At 53.7% G+C, this 24,925-nt stretch overlaps 1 protein-coding gene across 1 annotated transcript in view; it reads right to left on the bottom strand.

The window, feature by feature from the left end:
* LOC138654439 (zinc finger protein 271-like) overlaps positions 1–11,156 on the bottom strand; it is a 28,263-nt gene extending 17,107 nt beyond the window's left edge. Inside the window, exon 1 of the mRNA XM_069743441.1 lies at positions 11,106–11,156. The gene's annotated coding sequence lies outside the window, so the exon portion shown is untranslated. The remainder of the gene's footprint in view (positions 1–11,105) is intronic.
* Positions 11,157–24,925: the final 13,769 nt, after the last annotated feature.

Raw genomic sequence — 24,925 nt, forward strand, 5'->3', positions numbered from 1 at the left:
CCAGATCCTGGGGCATTCGATATCTGGGTCCTCCCTGGTGGTGCAGGAAGGAAACTGCCGTCACATTGTCCGACAGAATCTTGATGTGCTGGCACCTTAACAGTGCTCGATTTCATCTTAGGGCTTCCCACACAGCAAAGAGTTCTCTGTAGTTGGAAGACCTCGATCGTATGTCCGACAGCCACTTTCCCTGGAGAATTCTCCCTTCCAGGAGCGCTCCCCATCCCCACTTGCTGTCATTTGTGGTAATTGCCACACATGGAGAAGTGATCCAAGGAATGAATGCCCACCTTTAGATTTCAAGGCTGAATCCACCAAAATAGAGACTTGTTTCCTGCCGTGGATAAGGATATTTTCTTGTTGATGGAGGACTGATGACGATCCCAGGCTGACAGGACTTCCCTCTGCAAGGCTCTTGAGTGAGACTGTGCCCAACAGACACAGGGGATACAGGACGTCATGAGGCCCAAGACTCGCATTGCGGATCTGATGGAAACACGAACCTTCATGAGCCCCCTCCCTTCCTTTTATCAGCGGCCTTCTTTAGAATGTCATCTAATGTGGGACCAAACACTCTCAACCCTGAAAAAGGAATGGAGCAAAGCTTATTTCCCAAAGCACCGTCCCCCGACCAGGTTTTTAACCAAGTAGTTCTATGGGCCGCAATGGAAAGAGAGCTTTTTCTGGCAGAGAATCTTACAGATCCAGCAGACGCTTCTGCCAAAAATGCCATAGCTGACTGCATCAGGGGAAGGGAAGTTAAGATATTCTCCCTCGGCGTCTTATTAGTTAGATTCTCCTCCAGTTGCCCTATCCACAAAAACATAGACCTGGCAACTGAATTAGCGGCTATATTTGTCTTAATTAAAGCCGCTGACGATTCCCAAGCTTGTTTATGGAAGCTATCCGCCTTTCTGTCCATAGGGTCCTTTAAGCTGGACGAGTTTTCAAAAGGGATGGATGTCTTTTTGGCAACCTTAGCTACAAGCACGTCAGTCTTGGGAATTTCTTTTCACATCTTAGTATCCTCAGGATCAAATGGAAGACGTCTCCTAAAGTCCCGAGATACCAGAAGGCGCTTCTCAGCATCTTCCCACTCTTCCAGAACTATGGCCCAAATGTGATCATTCACTGGGAACACGCGTTGCTTTTGCGCTCTGAGACCCCCAAACATTGTCCTGTCTGGACTGTGGCTTTGGGACCTCTTCCACCTGCATTGTGTCCCTGAAAGCTTGGACTAGCTCATCTGTATCGTCGGACAGAAACAGATATCTTCTTCCTCGCTCCTGACTCCTGATAACACTTCGCCCTCATCCTCCTGGTCCGACCCCGGGAAATAGGAATCCTCATCCGAGCTTAGTTCCATCTCCCACCTAGCTCTCTTAACACCTGGGTCTTGGCTGGGAGGCTGCGACCGAGAAAGAGTGGACATAGAAGCCAGGGACCTCATCTCAGATAGAAGGAATGGCTGTTCTTCCCTCATGATCCTGGCCGTGCAGGTGTCTCAGAAGGTCCTGTTATATATGTCAAAGAGCTTTATGTGGCATATAGGACATCTCCTGGACTTTGCAAAAGGCTTTCCGAGGTCGTTTGGGTACAGGCAGGGGCTTAGCTGGGGATCCTTTTTCCTGCACGGCGCAAGTGAGGGAATAGTCAAAGGCCGTGTTCAGGGACAGCAGATTGCGCACATCTCATTTTCCCCATCCTGCTCAGTCATGCCCGGATCCTCCATGGTATGCTGCTGCTTTGTGCCCCACGAGATTCAGGGAAGGCACCTCTACCTGTCTCGCTGATTTCTGCATTCCCCTCTGGAACGCACACCGACCTCTTACCTCTGGCACCTGCTCTGACGTCACCGGAAGTGCGTCGGCCTTCTCCTCGTGTGACTTCCGATGTTAGTGTTGGCATGCCGGCCGGCGTCGGAACCGAGAGCCTCCACTGCGGGAGGAAGTGGCTCTGCCCAGGAGTCTGGTCAACTCACTGGTCTCTGCAACTGAGGGATTCCCGCCCAGGAGAGTGTCAGCCCCGGGCTACTTGACAGAGGGAAGGATTGGACCAGGCACACAATCATCCTGGGCCCTCCGGTAAGCAGAACTTCCTCTTGTGCGTCCCTCCATACAGGGACAGGAAAAACACTGCAGAGAAGAGCGACCAAGGTTATTAGAGGACTGGGGGGTCTGCAATACCATATAGATTATTACACTTGGGGCTATTTAGTTTGGAAAAACGAAAGCTAAGCGGTGATCTTATTTTAATGTATAAATGTATGAGGGGACAGTACAAAGACCTTTCTGATGATCTTTTTAATCATAGACCGGAGGCAGGGACAAGGGGGCATCCTCTACATCTGGAGGAAAGAAGGTTTAAGCATAATAACAGACGCGGATTCTTTACTGTAAGATCAGTGAGACTGTGAACTCTCTGCCGTATGATGTTGTAATGAGTGATTCATTACTAAAATTTAAGAGGGGACTGGATACCTTTCTGGAAAAGTATAATGTTACAGGTTATATATACTAGATTCCTTGATAGGACGTTGATCCAGGGAACTAGTCTGATTGCTGAATGTGGAGTTGGGAAGGATTTTTTTTTCCCCAATGTGGAGCTTACTCTTTGCCACATGGGTTTTTTTGCCGTCCTCTGGATCAACATGTTAGGGCATGTTAGGTTAGGCTATGGGTTGAATTAGATGGACTTATAGTCTTCCTTCAACCTTAATAACTGTGTTACTATGTTACTAATTGGGGTGGGGAGGTTTTTTTTTAACCTCGTGTGCTTCCTGTCCCTGTAAGGAGGAGGAGGACGACCTCCAGAGTGCTGTCAGCAGGGACGTCCTGGAAAAAGGAAATTTGGCAAAAATTTTGAAAATCTAGCAATTTCCAAACTTTTAATTTTTGTGCCCTTAGAGAGTCATATCACACAAAATAGTTAATAAATAACATTTACCTCTTGTCTACTTTACATCAGCACAATTTTTTTTGTTGGGAAGTTATAAGGGTTAAAATTTGACCAGCGATTTCTCATTTTTCCAACAAAATTTACAAAGCCATATTTTTAGGGACCACCTCACATTTGAAGTGAGTTTGGGGGGTCCATATGACAGAAAATACCCAAAAGTGACACCATTTTAAAAACTGCACCCCTCAAGGTGCGCAAAACCACATTCAAGAAGTTTATTAACCCTTCCGGTGCTACACGAGAAATCATTTACTTTTTTCACGAAAAAATTTACTTGGAACCAAACTTTTTTATTTTCACAAGGGTATCAGGAGAAAATGGACCATAAAATTTGTTGTGCAATTTCTCCTGAGTACGAAGATACCCCGTATACAGGTCCTTCTCAAAAAATTAGCATATAGTGTTAAATTTCATTATTAACCATAATGTAATGATTACAATTAAACTTTCATATATTATAGATTCATTATCCACCAACTGAAATTTGTCAGGTCTTTTATTGTTTTAATACTGATGATTTTGGCATACAACTCCTGATAACCCAAAAAACCTGTCTCAATAAATTAGCATATCAAGAAAAGGTTCTCTAAACGACCTATTACCCTAATCTTCTGAATCAACTAATTAACTCTAAACACATGCAAAAGATACCTGAGGCTTATATAAACTCCCTGCCTGGTTCATTACTCAAAACCCCCATCATGGGTAAGACTAGCGACCTGACAGATGTCAAGAAGGCCATCATTGACACCCTCAAGCAAGAGGGTAAGACCCAGAAAGAAATTTCTCAACAAATAGGCTGTTCCCAGAGTGCTGTATCAAGGCACCTCAATGGTAAGTCTGTTGGAAGGAAACAATGTGGCAGAAAACGCTGTACAACGAGAAGAGGAGACCGGACCCTGAGGAAGATTGTGGAGAAGGACCGATTCCAGACCTTGGGGAACCTGAGGAAGCAGTGGACTGAGTCTGGTGTGGAAACATCCAGAGCCACCGTGCACAGGCGTGTGCAGGAAATGGGCTACAGGTGCCGCATTCCCCAGGTAAAGCCACTTTTGAACCATAAACAGCGGCAGAAGCGCCTGACCTGGGCTACAGAGAAGCAGCACTGGACTGTTGCTAAGTGGTCCCAAGTACTTTTTTCTGATGAAAGCAAATTTTGCATGTCATTCGGAAATCAAGGTGCCAGAGTCTGGAGGAAGACTGGGGAGAAGGAAATGCCAAAATGCCTGAAGTCCAGTGTCAAGTACCCACAGTCAGTGATGGTGTGGGGTGCCATGTCAGCTGCTGGTGTTGGTCCACTGTGTTTCATCAAGGGCAGGGTCAATGCTTTATGGTGATGAAGATTTCATTTTTTCAGCACGACCTGGCACCTGCTCACAGTGCCAAAACCACTGGTAAATGGTTTACTGACCATGGTATTACTGTGCTCAATTGGCCTGCCAACTCTCCTGACCTGAACCCCATAGAGAATCTGTGGGATATTGTGAAGAGAAAGTTGAGAGACGCAAGACCCAACACTCTGGTTGAGCTTAAGGCCGCTATTGAAGCATCCTGGGCCTCCATAACATCTCAGCAGTGTCACAGGCTGATTGCCTCCATGCCACGCCGCATTGAAGCAGTCATTTCTGCCAAAGGATTCCCGACCAAGTATTGAGTGCATAACTGAACATTATTATTTGATGGTTTTTTTGTTTGTTATTAAAAAACACTTTTATTTGATTGGATGGGTGAAATATGCTAATTTATTGAGACAGGTTTTTTGGGTTATCAGGAGTTGTATGCCAAAATCATCAGTATTAAAACAATAAAAGACCTGACAAATTTCAGTTGGTGGATAATGAATCTATAATATATGAAAGTTTAATTGTAATCATTACATTATGGTAAATAATGAAATTTAACACTATATGCTAATTTTTTGAGAAGGACCTGTATAGGGGGAAAGCCACTGTTTGGACTCATGGCAGGGCTCAGAACGGAGGGAGCACCGTTTAACTGTTTGAACGCAAAATTAGCTGGAATCAATGGCGGGCACCATGTCACGTTTGGAGACCCCCTGATGTACCTAAACAGTGGAAACCCCCAATTCTTAATCCACCCCTAACACAGCCCTAACCCTGGCCGGCAGATCTCGGCGGATGCAATGCCGATGGCTAGAAGATGCAGGAGAGTCCAGGGACACCGATACCTGGAGCGCTCCCGATACACTGCGCAATAAATTTCTGGGAAGTTCTTGTCCCCTGGGAGAATTTTATTGTATCTTATAGATTTTGATATGCTAAATACAAATATGTGCTCCATAAGTCTGTATCACGTAAGGTTTTTAAGAAACAACAGTTTATAGTCTACATTATAATGAAACAAACAAAAAGGCAGCACTCTGCAGCGCTATAGCATGTAAATATGAAATATAAAAATTGAATTGCATTACTGCATTAGAAATATGAAAGTGTCACGGGACTTCCGTGACAGAGAGGTTCCAGAGAACCGCAGCGCTCTGGGCCTCGTTCACACAGTAAACAGAAGCTCTTCTCCTGTATTCTGACCTGGCTGCTTTGTGCCAGCAGTGCAGGAGTTAACCTTATTGCTGAGTTGCTCAGAGCTGGGTCTCTCAGCTGAAGTGGATTTTGTAATCTGATCCTCTATATAGACCCAGTCCTGACTTCAGCTAGTGTCAGTGATCAGTTCTGCTGCCTGGCTTGGAGGTTGAAGGATTTTAGTGTTGGAGTTGGAGGTTTATTTACAGAGATTGGTGTCTGCTGTTTTGGTTGCATGTTAAACCTGTTTTCCTTCCTAGTTTTTTTCTTCTCTTCCCTTCTCTGTGTTACCCTCTGTGGTTGTGTGAGCATTTGGTGAGTTAGAGACTTTTAGTTACCTTGTCTGTATACCCTGTTATTTGTTGTATTGTTACACTGGTGCAGTCCACCTCCCTTGGGGGGAGAGGGGGCCACTGATAGGGTTTGCACAGGAGACAGGGATACGCTGGCGGCTCAGGTCTCCTAAGCATCATAGGTACCCCTGAGATAAGGGAAAGACAGGGCCCCATTATAGTGGCAGGGACAGGTACGGGTCCCAGTACACCGTCCTGCCCCTTTATCGCCGTTAACAGCGTGACAGAAAGATCGAGAAAGCTTAGCGCAATTCATGTGTACCTGGAAGCCACGTTAAAGCCTTTCTCCTTTCCAGGAGCTAAACAATGCCATATTTTTTGTTTGAGTGTATATGAGTTGGTGACTCTAGGTTAGCAGCACCTGTTCACACTTACTTTATGTTTGGATGTAACAGTCAATTTTTTTAAATTTATAGTCTACATTATGATGTCCGAGGCACTACATACATGTAGCCATGGAGTCTGCTCCAGACGTAGTCTGATCCATGCATCTTTCAAATTCCATCTTTCAAATTACATATTTTTAATTACTTTGAATTAGACTGAATTCTAGAATGCAATTGGCCACTCATCATTGCTACAATATCATCATTATCATCTGTCCCATCTAACCAAGCTGTTCTCCTCTTCCCACAGATATGCACTGAATGTCCCCAGCTCTGCCTAGATTCTGAATGTGTATCTGAACTGCATTTTTTTCTCTGGTATGCACTGCTCACCCTTTACTTTTGCTCCATAATGTATTTCACTTCTCCGGTGTCTTCCATGCATACCTCTGAGCGGTCAGTCTAACCCCTCTCCCCTTTTATGAGCTTTTGTTCAACTCTGAACATGTGTTCTGGCACTCACAGCTGATTCCTCTTACCAGCACATATATTCAGATGCAGGAGTCTGCTCCAGACGTAGTCTAATCCATGCATCTTCCAAATTCCATCTTTCAAATTAGATATTTTTAATTACTTTGAATTAGACTGAATTGGACTGGAATTCACTGGAAGGTAACAGAATACCAAACCACTACAATGTTTCGGTTTCTTTTCTCTTCGACTCCCATACTACTTTCCTTCTTACAAGCTCCTGCAATCCCTCCACCTAGTAAAGAACTAGTCATTTCTCCCTCCATCCTCCCCAGTCATCTTACCTTCTCCTCACAACTGTTCCTCCACATACAATCCTTTTTCACCAGACACACACGGCATCATGTCCTATCCTGCTCCCACCTTCTAACGCTCTGTCTGCTACTCCTCATCTCTGGTGATCTATCCCCAAATCCCAGCCCTCCTCAACACATCCCCACACTCATTTCTAACCCCCTGCCATGATCCTCTGCACGTTTTCCCATCCATGATAACCTCATACCCATTCATCCTGCCCCCACTCCCCCGGTCCCCCTACCTGGAGCACTATGGAAAGCACGCTCTGTCTGCAACAAACTGCCATTTATCCATGACCTCTTCATCACCAACAAACTCTCCTTCCTTGGCATCACTGAAACCTGGCTCACCCCCTCTGACTCAGGCTCTCCAGCTGCGCTTTCCTATGGCGGATTCCACCTCTCACACCCCTCACCCCAGCACAAACGTGGTGGAGGGGTTGGCTTGCTCCTGTCCGACACCTGCTCCTTTACTCCAATCCCGCTACCACCCTACGCTACTCTTCCCTCGTTCAATGCACACTCCGTCCGCATCTATTCCCCCTTCAACCTCCAGCTGTCTGTCATCTACTGCCCCCCGGAACTAGCCATCTCCACCTTTCTTGACTACCTCACCACCTGGCTACTTCATTTCCTCTCTACTGACATCCCCACTATCATCATGGGTGACTTCAATATCCCCACTGACACTTCCACTTCAGCTGCCTCTAAACTTTTATCGCTTAATACCTCCTTTGGCCTCACTCAATGGTCCTCTGAGGCCACTCACAAAGATGGCCCCACGCTGGACCTCATCTTCACCCACCTCTGCTCACTTACTAATCTCACTAACTCACCTCTCCCCCTGTCTGACTACAACCTACTGACACTCTCTTTCCTCTCCTCTCCTAGTGCGCAACCCCCACTCCACAAACTCACTCACCCTCGCAGAATTCTCAAACACCTCAATTTACAATCACTCCCTTCTCCCTCTTACAGACATAGCCTCCCTTCATGACACAGATGCTGCTGCCACTTTTTATAACACCACAATAATAGCAACACTCCATTCAGCCGTCTCGCTCATGCATAGCAAAACTCGTACACTCAACAGGCAGCCCTGGCTGACCAACCTGACCAAAGAACTGAGACGGGCTTCCAGGATCGCTGAGCGGAGATGGAAGCGATCCCGCTCTGCCGACCACTTCACTGCATACATGCAGTCCCAAAAGAAACTTCTCATCTCTCATATCCTCTCTGCCTCACAACCTTAAACAGCTTTTCAACACTTTCAATTCTCTACTTTGTCCCCCCGCACCCTCTCCCTCCCTGTTGTGAATTCTGTGGCTGAATTCACTCCTGTGGTCACAAGTGGTACTGCAGCTTCTGAGCTTCCTCCCTCGGGTGTTCTGGTGAGCTCGTTGGCTGCTTCGTTATTTAACTCCACCTGATTCTGTTTTCCTTGCTCCTTGTCAATGTTCCAGTGTTGGATCTGAGCTTCTGGATCTTTCCTGTGGCCTGCTGCTCTGCTTAGATAAGTGCTTCTTTGCTTTTTGTTGCTATATTTTCTGTCCAGCTTGTCTATTGGTTTTGCTGGAAGCTCTGGGACGCAAAGGGTGTTCCGCTGTGCCGTTAGTTCGGCATGGTGGGTCTTTTTGCCCCCTTTGCGTGGTTTTTGCTTTAGGGTTTTTTGTAGACTGCAAAGTTCTCTTTGCTATCCTCGCTCTGTCTAGAATATCGGGCCTCACTTTGCTGAATCTATTTCATCCCTACGTTTTGTCTTTTCATCTTACTCACCGTCATTATATGTGGGGGGCTGCCTTTTCCTTTGGGGTATTTCTCTGAGGCAAGCCAGGCTTGTTTTTTCTATCTTCAGGCTAGTCAGTTTCTCAGGCTGTGCCAAGTTGCATAGGTAGCGTCAGGCGCAATCCACAGCCACCTTTAGTTGTGTTTAGGATAGGTTCAGGTATTGCGGTCTACAGAGATTCCACGTCTCAGAGCTCGTTCTATTGTTTTTGGGTTATTGTCAGATCACTGTATGTGCTCTGATCGCTGGTACACTGTGTCACTGGATTGCACTCATAACACCTCCCCTCTCATTTCTGCCGAAGACTTTGCCTCTTTCTTTAAACAAAAGATCGATACTATCAGAGAAAGCTTTGGCCCACAGTGCCCAACGCCCCTCTTAGCTGCTCAACCCTGTTCCTCCAAAACCAGCTTCTCCACCATGACAGAAGATTAGCTCTCCACCCTCCTGTCAAGTTCACACCTCACCACCTGCCCACTTGACCCGCTCCCGTCCCACCTCATCCCTAACCTTGCGACGGTCTTCATCCCAACCCTAACACACCTCTTCAACCTCTCACTCACAACAGGTGTCTTCTCCTCATCCTTCAAACATGCCAAGATCACACCCATCGTCAAAAAGCCCTCCCTCGACCCATCCTCTGTGTCTAGCTATCGCCCAATATCTCTTCTCCCTTGTGCCTCAAAATTACTGGAACAGCATGTCCATCTTGAACTGTCCTCCCACCTCTCCTCCTGCTCCCTCTTTGACCGGTTACAATCTGGCTTCCAACCCCATCAACTGAAACTGCCCTAACTAAAGTCACCAATGACCTACTAACTGCCAAGAGCAAGCGACACTATTCTGTCCTCCTTCTCCTGGACTTGTCTTCTGCTTTTAAAGTAAAATATGGAACAGCATCCAGTCCAGGTGAAAGATTGGAAAAAAACTTTATTCCGCCATCATACAATGTTTTGACCAAATGGTCTTTATCAAGTAAGTTTTGGTCAAAACATTGTATGATGGCGGAATAAAGTTTTTTCCAATCTTTCACCTGGACTGGATGCTGTTCCATATTTTACTTAGGAGTTACTACGTCCAATTGGGTCTGTGGACTTGGAGCGTGCATCTTTTTTTCTGATGTGCTGTCAGCTGTCTTTTTTCTTGTCTTCTGCCTTTGACACTGTGGACCATTCCCTTCTGCTACAGATCCTCTCATCTCTTGGCATCACAAACTTGGCCGTATACTGGATCTCGTCATATCTGACAGACCGAACATTCAGTGTCTCCCTCCCCCACACCACCTCCTCACCTCGCCCCTTGTCTGTCGGTGTTCCTGAAGGCTCTGTTCTAGGACCCCTGCTCTTCTCCATCTACACCTTCGGCCTGGGACAGCTCATAGAATCCCACGGTATGCAGTATCATCTCTACGCCGATGACATGCAGATCTACCTATCCGCACCTGACCTCACCTCCTTAAGCCCAAGTTTAATATGCAAAGGAGGGAGAAATATTTTTGCTGGATCAACGAGAGGAAGATTAATCCTCTGTGATCTCTTGCTGTAATGTCAGTATTGTCTTTTGATTCCTCCCCTGCCCGAATGCTTCACTTAGCCTGCGCGAAATTCGCATATAAAGTGCTTGCATATGTGTAGATCGGCGATTTATGTTATTTCAGTAGAAAATTCAGAATACAGTATACTGTTTCAGAAAAAGTTCATATGTGAGTTTTTAGAATTATAACAGAATATTATGTTTTGTAGCATTTCTCAAAAACCTTACGTGATAGGAAAAATCTAAAGTCATTTCTGAAATCAGCATGAAAAAATCTATCAGGAACACTCAAAATTGTCCAAGAGACAAAACCTTGGTAACACAGTGTAATGAGCTGTCCGGCGTTGCAGCTGCATGTGTCGCGGCTTTGTCACTGTCACGGCACATGCATGGAGAGCCAACAAACAGGCCGTGACACCTGCAGCTGCAGAGCCGGACAGCTGATTATCGGGGCACTCCAGGTATCCGGGTTCCTGATGCAGATTATTTGGTAGGTGCTATAGTTTGCCGAATAAGCAGTGACCCGAGCAAATTCGCTCATTACTAATCATAACTACAACTCTTCCCATCATCATCATCATCAACCCCAAACCAGCAGCATAAAGGGTTAATCATCTCCATTAATAAGAGGAGAACATCTGCAGGAAGTCTGTTCTCCCCATGTTTGCTCAAGTTTCCTCCTGGACTCCAGAGACTGATGGGGAATTAGATTGTGACCATATCTGTACAGCGCTGAGGAATATGGTGGCGCCATATAAGAGAGACAGAAACACACACACACCTACCTCCATCTGCAGAGCAGCACTGCTATGTGTGTACAGGACCTGTATGATGTCACAGTCATGTGATCAGCCACATGGAGGAGTCACATGATCAGGGGCGGAGCTCCAGGGTTCTCTGTGTCTGCAGGACTCTGCTGTGCTGGATGATGTCTAGTATCATAGAGGAGGATGGAGCAGAGCCGTGTGTGTAATGTGTGCGGAGCGGAGCCGTGTGTGTAATGTGAGCGGAGCGGAGCCGTGTGTGTAATGTGTGCGGAGCGGAGCCGTGTGTGTAATGTGTGCGGAGCGGAGCCGTGTGTGTAATGTGAGCGGAGCGGAGCCGTGTGTGTAATGTGTGCGGAGCGGAGCCGTGTGTGTAATGTGTGCGGAGCGGAGCCGTGTGTGTAATGTGAGCGGAGCGGAGCCGTGTGTGTAATGTGTGCGGAGCGGAGCCGTGTGTGTAATGTGTGCGGAGCGGAGCCGTGTGTGTAATGTGTGCGGAGCGGAGCCGTGTGTGTAATGTGAGCGGAGCGGAGCCGTGTGTGTAATGTGTGCGGAGCCGTGTGTGTAATGTGAGCGGAGCGGAGCCGTGTGTGTAATGTGTGCGGAGCGGAGCCGTGTGTGTAATGTGAGCGGAGCGGAGCCGTGTGTGTAATGTGTGCGGAGCGGAGCCGTGTGTGTAATGTGTGCGGAGCGGAGCCGTGTGTGTAATGTGAGCGGAGCGGAGCCGTGTGTGTAATGTGTGCGGAGCGGAGCCGTGTGTGTAATGTGTGCGGAGCGGAGCCGTGTGTGTAATGTGAGCGGAGCGGAGCCGTGTGTGTAATGTGTGCGGAGCGGAGCCGTGTGTGTAATGTGTGCGGAGCGGAGCCGTGTGTGTAATGTGTGCGGAGCGGAGCCGTGTGTGTAATGTGTGCGGAGCGGAGCCGTGTGTGTAATGTGAGCGGAGCGGAGCCGTGTGTGTAATGTGTGCGGAGCGGAGCCGTGTGTGTAATGTGTGCGGAGCGGAGCCGTGTGTAATGTGAGCGGAGCGGAGCCGTGTGTGTAATGTGTGCGGAGCCGTGTGTGTAATGTGTGCGGAGCGGAGCCGTGTGTGTAATGTGAGCGGAGCGGAGCCGTGTGTGTAATGTGTGCGGAGCGGAGCCGTGTGTGTAATGTGTGCGGAGCGGAGCCGTGTGTGTAATGTGAGCGGAGCGGAGCCGTGTGTGTAATGTGTGCGGAGCGGAGCGGAGCCGTGTGTGTAATGTGTGCGGAGCGGAGCCGTGTGTGTAATGTGTGCGGAGCGGAGCCGTGTGTGTAATGTGTGCGGAGCGGAGCCGTGTGTGTAATGTGTGCGGAGCGGAGCCGTGTGTGTAATGTGAGCGGAGCGGAGCCGTGTGTGTAATGTGTGCGGAGCGGAGCCGTGTGTGTAATGTGTGCGGAGCGGAGCCGTGTGTGTAATGTGAGCGGAGCGGAGCCGTGTGTGTAATGTGTGCGGAGCGGAGCCGTGTGTGTAATGTGTGCGGAGCGGAGCCGTGTGTGTAATGTGAGCGGAGCGGAGCCGTGTGTGTAATGTGTGCGGAGCGGAGCCGTGTGTGTAATGTGTGCGGAGCGGAGCCGTGTGTGTAATGTGAGCGGAGCGGAGCCGTGTGTGTAATGTGTGCGGAGCGGAGCCGTGTGTGTAATGTGTGCGGAGCGGAGCCGTGTGTGTAATGTGTGCGGAGCGGAGCCGTGTGTGTAATGTGTGCGGAGCGGAGCCGTGTGTGTAATGTGTGCGGAGCGGAGCCGTGTGTGTAATGTGTGCGGAGCGGAGCCGTGTGTGTAATGTGTGCGGAGCGGAGCCGTGTGTGTAATGTGTGCGGAGCGGAGCCGTGTGTGTAATGTGTGCGGAGCGGAGCCGTGTGTGTAATGTGTGCGGAGCGGAGCCGTGTGTGTAATGTGTGCGGAGCAGAGCCGTGTGTGTAATGTGTGCGGAGCGGAGCCGTGTGTGTAATGTGTGCGGAGCGGAGCCGTGTGTGTAATGTGTGCGGAGCCGTGTGTGTAATGTGAGCGGAGCGGAGCCGTGTGTGTAATGTGTGCGGAGCGGAGCCGTGTGTAATGTGAGCGGAGCGGAGCCGTGTGTGTAATGTGTGCGGAGCGGAGCCGTGTGTAATGTGAGCGGAGCGGAGCCGTGTGTGTAATGTGTGCGGAGCCGTGTGTGTAATGTGAGCGGAGCCGTGTGTGTAATGTGTGCGGAGCGGAGCCGTGTGTGTAATGTGTGCGGAGCCGTGTGTGTAATGTGTGCGGAGCGGAGCCGTGTGTGTAATGTGTGCGGAGCGGAGCCGTGTGTGTAATGTGTGCGGAGCGGAGCCGTGTGTGTAATGTGAGCGGAGCGGAGCCGTGTGTGTAATGTGTGCGGAGCGGAGCCGTGTGTGTAATGTGTGCGGAGCGGAGCCGTGTGTGTAATGTGTGCGGAGCGGAGCCGTGTGTGTAATGTGTGCGGAGCGGAGCCGTGTGTGTAATGTGTGCGGAGCGGAGCCGTGTGTGTAATGTGTGCGGAGCGGAGCCGTGTGTGTAATGTGTGCGGAGCGGAGCCGTGTGTGTAATGTGTGCGGAGCGGAGCCGTGTGTGTAATGTGTGCGGAGCGGAGCCGTGTGTGTAATGTGTGCGGAGCGGAGCCGTGTGTGTAATGTGTGCGGAGCGGAGCCGTGTGTGTAATGTGTGCGGAGCGGAGCCGTGTGTGTAATGTGTGCGGAGCGGAGCCGTGTGTAATGTGAGCGGAGCGGAGCCGTGTGTGTAATGTGTGCGGAGCGGAGCCGTGTGTAATGTGAGCGGAGCGGAGCCGTGTGTGTAATGTGTACGGAGCGGAGCCGTGTGTAATGTGTGCGGAGCGGAGCCGTGTGTGTAATGTGTGCGGAGCGGAGCCGTGTGTGTAATGTGTGCGGAGCGGAGCCGTGTGTGTAATGTGTGCGGAGCCGTGTGTGTAATGTGTGCGGAGCGGAGCCGTGTGTGTAATGTGTGCGGAGCGGAGCCGTGTGTGTAATGTGTGCGGAGCGGAGCCGTGTGTGTAATGTGTGCGGAGCCGTGTGTGTAATGTGTGCGGAGCCGTGTGTGTAATGTGTGCGGAACGGAGCCGTGTGTGTAATGTGTGCGGAGCGGAGCCGTGTGTGTAATGTGTGCGGAGCGGAGCCGTGTGTAATGTGAGCGGAGCGGAGCCGTGTGTGTAATGTGTGCGGGGCGGAGCCGTGTGTAATGTGAGCGGAGCGGAGCCGTGTGTGTAATGTGTGCGGAGCGGAGCCGTGTGTGTAATGTGTGCGGAGCGGAGCCGTGTGTGTAATGTGTGCGGAGCGGAGCCGTGTGTGTAATGTGTGCGGAGCGGAGCCGTGTGTGTAATGTGTGCGGAGCGGAGCCGTGTGTGATGTGAGCGGAGCGGAGCCGTGTGTGTAATGTGTGCGGAGCGGAGCCGTGTGTGTAATATGTGCAGAGCCGTGTGTGTAATGTGTGCGGAGCGGAGCCGGGCGTGTAATGTGTGCGGAGCGGAGCCGTGTGTAATGTGAGCGGAGCGGAGCCGTGTGTGTAATGTGTGCGGAGCGGAGCCGTGTGTGTAATGTGTGCGGAGCGGAGCCGTGTGTAATGTGTGCGGAGCGGAGCCGTGTGTGTAATGTGTGCGGAGCGGAGCCGTGTGTAATGTGAGCGGAGCGGAGCCGTGTGTGTAATGTGAGCGGAGCGGAGCCGTGTGTGTAATGTGTGCGGAGCGGAGCCGTGTGTAATGTGAGCGGAGCGGAGCCGTGTGTGTAATGTGAGCGGAGCGGAGCCGTGTGTGTAATGTGAGCGGAGCGGAGCCGTGTGTGTAATGTGAGCGGAGCGGAGCCGTGTGTGTAATGTGAGCGGAGCGGAGCCGTGTGTAATGTGAGCGGAGCGGAGCCGTGTGTGTAATGTGTGCGGAGCGGAGCCGTGTGTGTAATGTGTGCGGAGCAGAGCCGTGTGTGTAATGTGTGCGGAGCGGAGCCGTGTGTGTAATGTGTGCAGAGCCGTGTGTGTAATGTGTGCGGAGCGGAGCCGTGTGTGTAATGTGTGCGGAGCGGAGCCGTGTGTGTAATGTGTGCGGAGCGGAGCCGTGTGTGTAATGTGTGCGGAGCGGAGCCGTGTGTGTAATGTGTGCGGAGCGGAGCCGTGTGTGTAATGTGTGCGGAGCGGAGCCGTGTGTGTAATGTGTGCGGAGCGGAGCCGTGTGTGTAATGTGTGCAGAGCCGTGTGTGTAATGTGTGCGGAGCGGAGCCGTGTGTGTAATGTGTGCGGAGCGGAGCCGTGTGTGTAATGTGTGCAGAGCCGTGTGTGTAATGTGTGCGGAGCGGAGCCGTGTGTGTAATGTGTGCGGAGCGGAGCCGTGTGTAATGTGTGCGGAGCGGAGCCGTGTGTAATGTGAGCGGAGCGGAGCCGTGTGTGTAATGTGTGCGGAGCGGAGCCGTGTGTAATGTGAGCGGAGCGGAGCCGTGTGTGTAATGTGAGCGGAGCGGAGCCGTGTGTGTAATGTGAGCGGAGCGGAGCCGTGTGTGTAATGTGAGCGGAGCGGAGCCGTGTGTAATGTGAGCGGAGCGGAGCCGTGTGTGTAATGTGTGCGGAGCGGAGCCGTGTGTGTAATGTGTGCGGAGCAGAGCCGTGTGTGTAATGTGTGCGGAGCGGAGCCGTGTGTGTAATGTGTGCAGAGCCGTGTGTGTAATGTGTGCGGAGCGGAGCCGTGTGTGTAATGTGTGCGGAGCGGAGCCGTGTGTGTAATGTGTGCGGAGCGGAGCCGTGTGTGTAATGTGTGCGGAGCGGAGCCGTGTGTGTAATGTGTGCGGAGCGGAGCCGTGTGTGTAATGTGTGCGGAGCGGAGCCGTGTGTGTAATGTGTGCGGAGCGGAGCCGTGTGTGTAATGTGTGCAGAGCCGTGTGTGTAATGTGTGCGGAGCGGAGCCGTGTGTGTAATGTGTGCGGAGCGGAGCCGTGTGTGTAATGTGTGCAGAGCCGTGTGTGTAATGTGTGCGGAGCGGAGCCGTGTGTGTAATGTGTGCGGAGCGGAGCCGTGTGTGTAATGTGTGCGGAGCGGAGCCGTGTGTGTAATGTGTGCGGAGCGGAGCCGTGTGTGTAATGTGTGCGGAGCGGAGCCGTGTGTGTAATGTGTGCGGAGCGGAGCCGTGTGTAATGTGAGCGGAGCGGAGCCGTGTGTGTAATGTGTGCGGAGCGGAGCCGTGTGTGTAATGTGTGCAGAGCCGTGTGTGTAATGTGTGCGGAGCGGAGCAGTGTGTGTAATGTGTGCGGAGCGGAGCCGTGTGTGTAATGTGTGCGGAGCGGAGCCGTGTGTGTAATGTGTGCGGAGCGGAGCCGTGTGTGTAATGTGAGCGGAGCGGAGCCGTGTGTGTAATGTGAGCGGAGCGGAGCCGTGTGTGTAATGTGTGCGGAGCGGAGCCGTGTGTGTAATGTGTGCGGAGCGGAGCCGTGTGTGTAATGTGTGCGGAGCCGTGTGTGTAATGTGTGCGGAGCCGTGTGTGTAATGTGTGCGGAGCGGAGCCGTGTGTGTAATGTGTGCGGAGCGGAGCAGTGTGTGTAATGTGTGCGGAGCGGAGCCGTGTGTGTAATGTGTGCGGAGCCGTGTGTGTAATGTGTGCGGAGCCGTGTGTGTAATGTGTGCGGAGCCGTGTGTGTAATGTGTGCGGAGCGGAGCCGTGTGTGTAATGTGTGCGGAGCGGAGCCGTGTGTGTAATGTGTGCGGAGCGGAGCCGTGTGTGTAATGTGTGCGGAGCGGAGCCGTGTGTGTAATGTGAGCGGAGCGGAGCCGTGTGTGTAATGTGTGCGGAGCGGAGCCGTGTGTGTAATGTGTGCGGAGCGGAGCCGTGTGTGTAATGTGTGCGGAGCGGAGCCGTGTGTGTAATGTGTGCGGAGCGGAGCCGTGTGTGTAATGTGTGCGGAGCGGAGCCGTGTGTGTAATGTGTGCGGAGCGGAGCCGTGTGTGTAATGTGTGCGGAGCGGAGCCGTGTGTGTAATGTGTGCGGAGCGGAGCCGTGTGTGTAATGTGTGCGGAGCGGAGCCGTGTGTGTAATGTGTGCGGAGCGGAGCCGTGTGTGTAATGTGTGCGGAGCGGAGCCGTGTGTGTAATGTGTGCGGAGCGGAGCCGTGTGTGTAATGTGTGCGGAGCGGAGCCGTGTGTAATGTGAGCGGAGCGGAGCCGTGTGTGTAATGTGTGCGGAGCGGAGCCGTGTGTAATGTGAGCGGAGCGGAGCCGTGTGTGTAATGTGTGCGGAGCGGAGCCGTGTGTAATGTGAGCGGAGCGGAGCCGTGTGTGTAATGTGTGCGGAGCGGAGCCGTGTGTGTAATGTGTGCGGAGCCGTGTGTGTAATGTGTGCGGAGCCGTGTGTGTAATGTGTGCGGAGCCGTGTGTGTAATGTGTGCGGAACGGAGCCGTGTGTGTAATGTGTGCGGAGCGGAGCCGTGTGTTTAATGTGTGCGGAGCGGAGCCGTGTGTAATGTGAGCGGAGCGGAGCCGTGTGTGTAATGTGTGCGGAGCGGAGCCGTGTGTAATGTGAGCGGAGCGGAGCCGTGTGTGTAATGTGTGCGGAGCGGAGCCGTGTGTGTAATGTGTGCGGAGCGGAGCCGTGTGTGTAATGTGTGCGGAGCGGAGCCGTGTGTGTAATGTGTGCGGAGCGGAGCCGTGTGTGTAATGTGTGCGGAGCGGAGCCGTGTGTAATGTGAGCGGAGCGGAGCCGTGTGTGTAATGTGTGCGGAGCGGAGCCGTGTGTGTAATATGTGCAGAGCCGTGTGTGTAATGTGTGCGGAGCGGAGCCGGGCGTGTAATGTGTGCGGAGCGGAGCCGTGTGTAATGTGAGCGGAGCGGAGCCGTGTGTGTAATGTGTGCGGAGCGGAGCCGTGTGTGTAATGTGTGCGGAGCGGAGCCGTGTGTAATGTGTGCGGAGCGGAGCCGTGTGTGTAATGTGTGCTGAGCGGAGCCGTGTGTAATGTGAGCGGAGCGGAGCCGTGTGTGTAATGTGAGCGGAGCGGAGCCATGTGTGTAATGTGTGCGGAGCGGAGCCGTGTGTGTAATGTGTGCAGAGCCGTGTGTGTAATGTGTGCGGAGCGGAGCCGTGTGTGTAATGTGTGCGGAGCGGAGCCGTGTGTGTAATGTGTGCGGAGCGGAGCCGTGTGTGTAATGTGTGCGGAGCGGAGCCGTGTGTGTAATGTGTGCGGAGCGGAGCCGTGTGTGTAATGTGTGCGGAGCGGAGCCGTGTGTGTAATGTGTGCGGAGCGGAGCCGTGTGTGTAATGTGTGCGGAGCGGAGCCGTGTGTAATGTGAGCGGAGCGGAGCCGTGTGTGTAATGTGTGCGGAGCGGAGCCGTGTGTGTAATGTGTGCGGAGCAGAGCCGTGTGTGTAATGTGTGCGGAGCGGAGCCGTGTGTGTAATGTGTGCAGAGCCGTGTGTGTAATGTGTGCGGAGCGGAGCCGTGTGTGTAATGTGTGCGGAGCGGAGCCGTGTGTGTAATGTGTGCGGAGCGGAGCCGTGTGTGTAATGTGTGCGGAGCGGAGCCGTGTGTGTAATGTGTGCGGAGCGGAGCCGTGTGTGTAATGTGTGCGGAGCGGAGCCGTGTGTGTAATGTGTGCGGAGCGGAGCCGTGTGTGTAATGTGTGCAGAGCCGTGTGTGTAATGTGTGCGGAGCGGAGCCGTGTGTGTAATGTGTGCGGAGCGGAGCCGTGTGTGTAATGTGTGCGGAGCGGAGCCGTGTGTGTAATGTGTGCGGAGCGGAGCCGTGTGTGTAATGTGTGCGGAGCGGAGCCGTGTGTGTAATGTGTGCGGAGCGGAGCCGTGTGTGTAATGTGTGCGGAGCGGAGCCGTGTGTAATGTGAGCGGAGCGGAGCCGTGTGTGTAATGTGTGCGGAGCGGAGCCGTGTGTGTAATGTGTGCAGAGCCGTGTGTGTAATGTGTGCGGAGCGGAGCAGTGTGTGTAATGTGTGCGGAGCGGAGCCGTGTGTGTAATGTGTGCGGAGCGGAGCCGTGTGTGTAATGTGTGCGGAGCGGAGCCGTGTGTGTAATGTGAGCGGAGCGGAGCCGTGTGTGTAATGTGAGCGGAGCGGAGCCGTGTGTGTAATGTGTGCGGAGCGGAGCCGTGTGTGTAATGTGTGCGGAGCGGAGCCGTGTGTGTAATGTGTGCGGAGCCGTGTGTGTAATGTGTGCGGAGCCGTGTGTGTAATGTGTGCGGAGCGGAGCCGTGTGTGTAATGTGTGCGGAGCGGAGCAGTGTGTGTAATGTGTGCGGAGCGGAGCCGTGTGTGTAATGTGTGCGGAGCCGTGTGTGTAATGTGTGCGGAGCCGTGTGTGTAATGTGTGCGGAACCGTGTGTGTAATGTGTGCGGAGCGGAGCCGTGTGTGTAATGTGTGCGGAGCGGAGCCGTGTGTGTAATGTGTGCGGAGCGGAGCCGTGTGTGTAATGTGTGCGGAGCGGAGCAGTGTGTGTAATGTGTGCGGAGCGGAGCCGTGTGTGTAATGTGAGCGGAGCGGAGCCGTGTGTGTAATGTGTGCGGAGCGGAGCCGTGTGTGTAATGTGTGCGGAGCGGAGCCGTGTGTGTAATGTGTGCGGAGCGGAGCCGTGTGTGTAATGTGTGCGGAGCGGAGCCGTGTGTGTAATGTGTGCGGAGCGGAGCCGTGTGTGTAATGTGAGCGGAGCGGAGCCGTGTGTGTAATGTGAGCGGAGCGGAGCCGTGTGTGTAATGTGTGCGGAGCCGTGTGTGTAATGTGAGCGGAGCGGAGCCGTGTGTGTAATGTGTGCGGAGCGGAGCCGTGTGTGTAATGTGTGCGGAGCGGAGCCGTGTGTGTAATGTGTGCGGAGCGGAGCCGTGTGTGTAATGTGTGCGGAGCGGAGCCGTGTGTGTAATGTGTGCGGAGCGGAGCCGTGTGTGTAATGTGTGCGGAGCGGAGCCGTGTGTGTAATGTGTGCGGAGCGGAGCCGTGTGTGTAATGTGAGCGGAGCGGAGCCGTGTGTGTAATGTGAGCGGAGCGGAGCCGTGTGTGTAATGTGTGCGGAGCGGAGCCGTGTGTGTAATGTGTGCGGAGCGGAGCAGTGTGTGTAATGTGTGCGGAGCGGAGCCGTGTGTGTAATGTGTGCGGAGCGGAGCCGTGTGTGTAATGTGTGCGGAGCTGAGCCGTGTGTGTAATGTGTGCGGAGCGGAGCCGTGTGTGTAATGTGTGCGGAGCGGAGCCGTGTGTGTAATGTGAGCGGAGCCGTGTGTGTAATGTGTGCGGAGCGGAGCCGTGTGTGTAATGTGTGCGGAGCCGTGTGTGTAATGTGCGCGGAGCGGAGCCGTGTGTGTAATGTGTGCGGAGCCGTGTGTGTAATGTGTGCGGAGCGGAGCAGTGTGTGTAATGTGTGCGGAGCGGAGCCGTGTGTGTAATGTGTGCGGAGCGGAGCCGTGTGTGTAATGTGTGCGGAGCGGAGCCGCGTGTGTAATGTGTGCGGAGCGGAGCCGTGTGTGTAATGTGTGCGGAGCCGTGTGTGTAATGTGTGCGGAGCGGAGCCGTGTGTGTAATGTGTGCGGAGCGGAGCCGTGTGTGTAATGTGAGCGGAGCCGTGTGTGTAATGTGAGCGGAGCAGATCCGTGTGTGTAATGTGTGCGGAGCCGTGTGTGTAATGTGTGCGGAGCCGTGTGTGTAATGTGTGCGGAGCCGCGTGTGTAATGTGTGCGGAGCGGAGCCGTGTGTGTAATGTGTGCGGAGCGGAGCCGTGTGTGTAATGTGTGCGGAGCGGAGCCGTGTGTGTAATGTGTGCGGAGCCGTGTGTGTAATGTGTGCGGAGCGGAGCCGTGTGTGTAATGTGTGCGGAGCGGAGCGGAGCCGTGTGTGTAATGTGTGCGGAGCGGAGCCGTGTGTGTAATGTGAGCGGAGCGGAGCCGTGTGTGTAATGTGTGCGGAGCGGAGCCGTGTGTGTAATGTGTGCGGAGCGGAGCCGTGTGTGTAATATGTGCGGAGCGGAGCCGTGTGTGTAATGTGTGCGGAGCGGAGCCGTGTGTGTAATGTGTGCGGAGCGGAGCCGTGTGTGTAATGTGTGCGGAGCGGAGCCGTGTGTGTAATGTGTGCGGAGCGGAGCCGTGTGTGTAATGTGTGCGGAGCAGAGCCGTGTGTGTAATGTGTGCGGAGCGGAGCCGTGTGTGTAATGTGTGCGGAGCGGAGCCGTGTGTGTAATGTGTGCGGAGCGGAGCCGTGTGTAATGTGAGCGGAGCGGAGCCGTGTGTGTAATGTGTGCGGAGCGGAGCCGTGTGTAATGTGAGCGGAGCGGAGCCGTGTGTGTAATGTGTGCGGAGCGGAGCCGTGTGTAATGTGAGCGGAGCGGAGCCGTGTGTGTAATGTGTGCGGAGCGGAGCCGTGTGTGTAATGTGTGCGGAGCCGTGTGTGTAATGTGTGCGGAGCCGTGTGTGTAATGTGTGCGGAGCCGTGTGTGTAATGTTTGCGGAGCGGAGCCGTGTGTGTAATGTGTGCGGAGCGGAGCCGTGTGTGTAATGTGTGCGGAGCGGAGCCGTGTGTAATGTGAGCGGAGCGGAGCCGTGTGTGTAATGTGTGCGGAGCGGAGCCGTGTGTAATGTGAGCGGAGCGGAGCCGTGTGTGTAATGTGTGCGGAGCGGAGCCGTGTGTGTAATGTGTGCGAGCGGAGCCGTGTGTGTAATGTGTGCGGAGCGGAGCCGTGTGTGTAATGTGTGCGGAGCGGAGCCGTGTGTAATGTGAGCGGAGCGGAGCCGTGTGTGTAATGTGTGCGGAGCGGAGCCGTGTGTGTAATATGTGCAGAGCCGTGTGTGTAATGTGTGCGGAGCGGAGCCGGGCGTGTAATGTGTGCGGAGCGGAGCCGTGTGTAATGTGAGCGGAGCGGAGCCGTGTGTGTAAGGTGTGCGGAGCGGAGCCGTGTGTGTAATGTGTGCGGAGCGGAGCCGTGTGTAATGTGTGCGGAGCGGAGCCGTGTGTGTAATGTGTGCGGAGCGGAGCCGTGTGTAATGTGAGCGGAGCGGAGCCGTGTGTGTAATGTGAGCGGAGCGGAGCCATGTGTGTAATGTGTGCGGAGCGGAGCCGTGTGTGTAATGTGTGCAGAGCCGTGTGTGTAATGTGTGCGGAGCGGAGCCGTGTGTGTAATGTGTGCGGAGCGGAGCCGTGTGTGTAATGTGTGCGGAGCGGAGCCGTGTGTGTAATGTGTGCGGAGCGGAGCCGTGTGTGTAATGTGTGCGGAGCGGAGCCGTGTGTGTAATGTGTGCGGAGCGGAGCCGTGTGTGTAATGTGTGCGGAGCGGAGCCGTGTGTGTAATGTGTGCGGAGCGGAGCCGTGTGTAATGTGAGCGGAGCGGAGCCGTGTGTGTAATGTGTGCGGAGCGGAGCCGTGTGTGTAATGTGTGCGGAGCAGAGCCGTGTGTGTAATGTGTGCGGAGCGGAGCCGTGTGTGTAATGTGTGCAGAGCCGTGTGTGTAATGTGTGCGGAGCGGAGCCGTGTGTGTAATGTGTGCGGAGCGGAGCCGTGTGTGTAATGTGTGCGGAGCGGAGCCGTGTGTGTAATGTGTGCGGAGCGGAGCCGTGTGTGTAATGTGTGCGGAGCGGAGCCGTGTGTGTAATGTGTGCGGAGCGGAGCCGTGTGTGTAATGTGTGCGGAGCGGAGCCGTGTGTGTAATGTGTGCAGAGCCGTGTGTGTAATGTGTGCGGAGCGGAGCCGTGTGTGTAATGTGTGCGGAGCGGAGCCGTGTGTGTAATGTGTGCGGAGCGGAGCCGTGTGTGTAATGTGTGCGGAGCGGAGCCGTGTGTGTAATGTGTGCGGAGCGGAGCCGTGTGTGTAATGTGTGCGGAGCGGAGCCGTGTGTGTAATGTGTGCGGAGCGGAGCCGTGTGTGTAATGTGTGCGGAGCGGAGCCGTGTGTAATGTGAGCGGAGCGGAGCCGTGTGTGTAATGTGTGCGGAGCGGAGCCGTGTGTGTAATGTGTGCAGAGCCGTGTGTGTAATGTGTGCGGAGCGGAGCAGTGTGTGTAATGTGTGCGGAGCGGAGCCGTGTGTGTAATGTGTGCGGAGCGGAGCCGTGTGTGTAATGTGTGCGGAGCGGAGCCGTGTGTGTAATGTGAGCGGAGCGGAGCCGTGTGTGTAATGTGAGCGGAGCGGAGCCGTGTGTGTAATGTGTGCGGAGCGGAGCCGTGTGTGTAATGTGTGCGGAGCGGAGCAGTGTGTGTAATGTGTGCGGAGCGGAGCCGTGTGTGTAATGTGTGCGGAGCGGAGCCGTGTGTGTAATGTGTGCGGAGCGGAGCCGTGTGTGTAATGTGTGCGGAGCGGAGCCGTGTGTGTAATGTGTGCGGAGCGGAGCCGTGTGTGTAATGTGTGCGGAGCGGAGTCGTGTGTGTAATGTGTGCGGAGCCGTGTGTGTAATGTGAGCGGAGCAGATCCGTGTGTGTAATGTGTGCGGAGCCGTGTGTGTAATGTGTGCGGAGCCGTGTGTGTAATGTGTGCGGAGCCGCGTGTGTAATGTGTGCGGAGCGGAGCCGTGTGTGTAATGTGTGCGGAGCGGAGCCGTGTGTGTAATGTGTGCGGAGCGGAGCCGTGTGTGTAATGTGTGCGGAGCCGTGTGTGTAATGTGTGCGGAGCGGAGCCGTGTGTGTAATGTGTGCGGAGCGGAGCGGAGCCGTGTGTGTAATGTGTGCGGAGCGGAGCCGTGTGTGTAATGTGAGCGGAGCGGAGCCGTGTGTGTAATGTGTGCGGAGCGGAGCCGTGTGTGTAATGTGTGCGGAGCGGAGCCGTGTGTGTAATGTGTGCGGAGCGGAGCCGTGTGTGTAATGTGTGCGGAGCGGAGCCGTGTGTGTAATGTGTGCGGAGCGGAGCCGTGTGTGTAATGTGTGCGGAGCGGAGCCGTGTGTGTAATGTGTGCGGAGCAGAGCCGTGTGTGTAATGTGTGCGGAGCGGAGCCGTGTGTGTAATGTGTGCGGAGCGGAGCCGTGTGTGTAATGTGTGCGGAGCGGAGCCGTGTGTAATGTGAGCGGAGCGGAGCCGTGTGTGTAATGTGTGCGGAGCGGAGCCGTGTGTAATGTGAGCGGAGCGGAGCCGTGTGTGTAATGTGTGCGGAGCGGAGCCGTGTGTAATGTGAGCGGAGCGGAGCCGTGTGTGTAATGTGTGCGGAGCGGAGCCGTGTGTGTAATGTGTGCGGAGCCGTGTGTGTAATGTGTGCGGAGCCGTGTGTGTAATGTGTGCGGAGCCGTGTGTGTAATGTGTGCGGAGCGGAGCCGTGTGTGTAATGTGTGCGGAGCGGAGCCGTGTGTGTAATGTGTGCGGAGCGGAGCCGTGTGTAATGTGAGCGGAGCGGAGCCGTGTGTGTAATGTGTGCGGAGCGGAGCCGTGTGTAATGTGAGCGGAGCGGAGCCGTGTGTGTAATGTGTGCGGAGCGGAGCCGTGTGTGTAATGTGTGCGGAGCGGAGCCGTGTGTGTAATGTGTGCGGAGCGGAGCCGTGTGTGTAATGTGTGCGGAGCGGAGCCGTGTGTGTAATGTGTGCGGAGCGGAGCCGTGTGTAATGTGAGCGGAGCGGAGCCGTGTGTGTAATGTGTGCGGAGCGGAGCCGTGTGTGTAATATGTGCAGAGCCGTGTGTGTAATGTGTGCGGAGCGGAGCCGGGCGTGTAATGTGTGCGGAGCGGAGCCGTGTGTAATGTGAGCGGAGCGGAGCCGTGTGTGTAATGTGTGCGGAGCGGAGCCGTGTGTGTAATGTGTGCGGAGCGGAGCCGTGTGTAATGTGTGCGGAGCGGAGCCGTGTGTGTAATGTGTGCGGAGCGGAGCCGTGTGTAATGTGAGCGGAGCGGAGCCGTGTGTGTAATGTGAGCGGAGCGGAGCCGTGTGTGTAATGTGTGCGGAGCGGAGCCGTGTGTGTAA

Source organism: Ranitomeya imitator, unplaced genomic scaffold (assembly GCF_032444005.1).
Source record: "Ranitomeya imitator isolate aRanImi1 unplaced genomic scaffold, aRanImi1.pri SCAFFOLD_172, whole genome shotgun sequence".
Lineage (NCBI taxonomy): Eukaryota > Metazoa > Chordata > Amphibia > Anura > Dendrobatidae > Ranitomeya > Ranitomeya imitator.